The 3565-nt window shown below is 43.1% G+C and overlaps 1 protein-coding gene across 3 annotated transcripts in view; it reads left to right on the top strand.

Moving 5' to 3' along the window:
* Positions 1 to 99: 99 nt before the first annotated feature.
* The window catches only part of TASP1 (taspase 1), a 249705-nt gene continuing 246239 nt past the window's right edge, over positions 100 to 3565 (top strand). Inside the window, exon 1 of one of the 3 annotated variants that reach the window (XR_001821353.2) lies at positions 100 to 251. The gene's annotated coding sequence lies outside the window, so the exon portion shown is untranslated. The remainder of the gene's footprint in view (positions 252 to 3565) is intronic. The other 2 variants (XM_017517441.2, XM_017517445.2) reach the window with 2 other exon arrangements.

Raw genomic sequence — 3565 nt, forward strand, 5'->3', positions numbered from 1 at the left:
GGAGGGAGGGGGAGATAAAAGCGCATGCGCAGTTCTGAATGAAGCCCCAGGTGGAGCTCGTGCTGCACCTCTGAGGCCAGGTGAGCCGCTCCTTAGCGGGGGGCGGAGTCAGAGCCGCGAGTGGGAGCCTGCTTCCGGCCACGTGGTACTGTTTACAACCAATGGGAAGACTTCATGTCACCCCCGCTTCCTCACCCTGGCAACGGGCGGGTGACTACTTCCGGTGCAGTGAGGGCTCGGGGCTGACGCGGGTGAGTGTCCCTCTTTCTCACGCTGGCCGCCGCGCTGCTGCCTCTGCGCTGCTGCCTCTGTGTGGGCCCCGTACGCTCGCTGGGACGTCGTCTCCGGGTCCGAGAGGGGGCGGCGCACAGGACACCCCCTGACCTGGGAGGGGCTAGAGGAGGGGGCTAGGATGTCCCTAATCCCCGGGTCCTGGTCGCTCTTGGCGGCCCCGTCGTCCCCCTTCCCAGCCTTATCTCCGGCTTAGCGTCCTCGTGGCCACCGGGGAAGGACTGTCTGTATGTGGGGAGTTCTCGCAGTCCTTCACCTACTTTGCAGTCTCGGTCTGGAGATGTCTCAAAGTCCGAGGTTAACAGAGAACCGAGAATGTGCGCCTTGCCGTGGGTGGCGGGTTGGGGGCAAGGTAGCTCCTTACTTAATTATAGAGGCCTGGCGAGAGTCCTGCGGGTCGTTAGTATTTACTACTGAGGTGGAGGAGGAAGAGGAGGAGGAGGAAAGGACCGAGAAAACGGAGTAAATGGAGAGGAGGGGGAGAAGCAGGAGCTGGACGTGTTCTGGAAATCGAGGGCATCATGTTTCCGGAAGGAGGGAGTTCAACTTTCCTGTCTTCTGTAGGGGAGGAGAGGGAAAGGTATTTTAGGGACCATTAGATTGCTGTATTATTATTCTTTATTAGCTAAGGAATTTTTACTCATATTCTTGGGAGTTTAATAATTTATCTTTTTGTTGTAAATAATTTTTTCCCCACTACTTACAAAAAGCAGTGCTTATTAAGGAATATCTGGAAAATGCAGAAATAGTTATGAAGAGATCACCTAGTTCTGCCAAGCCAGCATTTTGATCTTTTTTTCTAATATTTTATTCATATTAACCTACTTATGATCATAGTGTATGCGTGTAAAATACGGTTATAACTAAGAAGCACAGTTACGTACATTGTGTCCAATGCACGGATAGATTGTCTTTTTTCCTCTTGAGAAAGTCTTATTAAGGTATTCATACACCAGAAAATTTATTCTTTTAAATTGTAAATTTCAGTGGTTTTTCTCATACTCACAAAGCTACACACCCATCACCACTATATACTTTTAGAACATTTTCATTACCCTGAAAAGAAATCCTGTACTCATGACAATCACTACACATTAGATTCTCCCCTTTCTCCCCCAGGACTTGCAACCACTAATCTACTTTCTGTGTCTATGGATTTTCCTATACTGGCATTTCATATAAGTGGAATCATAGAATACATGGCCTCACTTGTCTCATGTCTTTCAGTTAGTATGTTTTCAAGGATCATCAATGTCTGTGTATCATTATTTCCTTCTTTTTTGGGGATGGGTAATGTTCCAGTGTATAAATATACCACATTTTGCTTAAACGTCATCAATCGATGGACTTGGGATTGTTTCCACTTTTTGGCTATTTTGAATAATTCTGCTATAAACATCTGTGTACAAGTTTTTGTATGGATGTATGTTTTCAGTTCTCTTGGATATATACCTAGAAGTGGAATTGGTGGGTCATATGGTAACTATGTTTAACTTTTTGAGTAAGTGACAGATGTTTTCCAAATTGGTTGCACCATTTTACATGCCCATCAGCAGGTTATTGGAGTTGTGATTTCTTCATATCCTTGAGAGCACTTGTCTTTTTGATTATAGGCATCTTAATGCTTATAAAGTGGTAGCTTATTGTAGTTTTGATTTTTGTTTCCCTGATGGGTAATAATGTTGATCGTCTTTTAATGTGCTTATTGTCCCTTTATTTATCTTTGGAGAAATGTCTATTTAATTCCTTTGCCCATTTTTAAATTGAATTGTCTTATTTTAAAGTTGTATGAGTTCTTTCTATATTCTAGATGTAAGTCCCTTTCCAGATTCATGATTTGCAATATTTTCTTGCATTTTCTCCCATTTTATGGGTTGTCCTTTTACTTTCTTGAATGGTATCTTTTGAGGTACAAAACTTTAAAATTTTTGTGTGGCGACCCAGATCTGTGATCCTAGAACTTTAGGAGGATGAGGTGGGCGGATTACCTGAGGTCAGGAGTTTGAGACCAGCCTGGCCAACATGGTGACACCCTGTCTCTACTAAAAATACAAAAATTAGCTGGGCATTGTGGTGGACACCTTTAATCCCAGCTACTTGGGAGGCTGAGGCATAAGAATCCCTTGAACCCGGGAGGCATAGGTTGCAGTGAGCTGAGATCAGGCCACTGCACTCCAGCCTGGGCAACAGAGCAAGACTCTGTCTCCAAAAAAAAAAAAAAAAAAAAGAGAAGTTTAAAATGTTGGTGCAGTCTGATTTATCTGTTTTTTTCTTTGCTTGCTTGTGCTTCAATGTCATATCCAAGAAACCATTGCCAAATCTGAGGTCATAAATATTTACCCATGTTTCCTTCTAAGAGTTTTATAGTTTTAGTTCTTACATTTAGGTCTTTAATCTACTTAGTAATTTTTTTTCAAAGACTTGTCAAGTGCAGTAGGGAGGATATTTACGGTTAATTTTTCTGTATGATGTGAGGTAGGAGTTCCGTTTCATTTTTTTGCATGTGGATATCTAGTTTCTTAGCATCATTTGATGAAAGGACTGTCCTTTCCTCCATTGAATGGCTTTGACACCCTTGTTGAAAATCAGTTGATCATGAAAGCGTAGGTTATTGATTTCTGAACCATTTTTCTGTATTGAACATTTAGGATGCTCCCAGATTTTTGTTCTTCTAAATTATCCTGTGTTAAACACAGTATAAAAGGCATAAAACTGGCTGGGTGTGGTGTCTCACGCCTGTAATCCCAGCACTTTGGAGGCCGAGGCGGGCAGATCACGAGGTCAGGAGATCAAGACTATCCTGGCCAACATGGTGAAACCTCATCTCTACTAAATACAAAATTCCAAAAAATTAGCGGGGGGTGGTGCCCGCCTGTGGTCCCAGCTACTCAGGAGGCTGAGGCAGGGGAATCTCTTGAACCCGGGTGGTGGAGGATGCCATGAGCCAAGATCGTGTGCTACTGCACTCAGCCTGGGCAACAGAGCAAGACTCCGTCAAAAAAAAAAAAAAAAAAAAAAAGCATAAAACCTTTTCTTTGTTTAGTTCTTTTGGTAAAAAATGTTCTCAGAAGTGGAATTACTGGTTCAAAGATGAATTTAAGTATGTCCTGGAGTTCATTTAATGAGGCATTAAACCTTCAATATCTTGAGTGAAAACCAACAACACATGCCTGTAATCCCAGCACTTGGGGAGGCCTAGGTGGGCAGATCATTTGAGGTCAGGAGTTTGACACCAGCCTGACCAATATAGTGAAACCAGGTCTCTACTAAAAAT

The sequence above is a fragment of the Cebus imitator genome, unplaced genomic scaffold, assembly GCF_001604975.1.
Source record: "Cebus imitator isolate Cc_AM_T3 unplaced genomic scaffold, Cebus_imitator-1.0 Scaffold632, whole genome shotgun sequence".
In the NCBI taxonomy this organism is placed as follows: Eukaryota; Metazoa; Chordata; class Mammalia; order Primates; family Cebidae; genus Cebus; species Cebus imitator.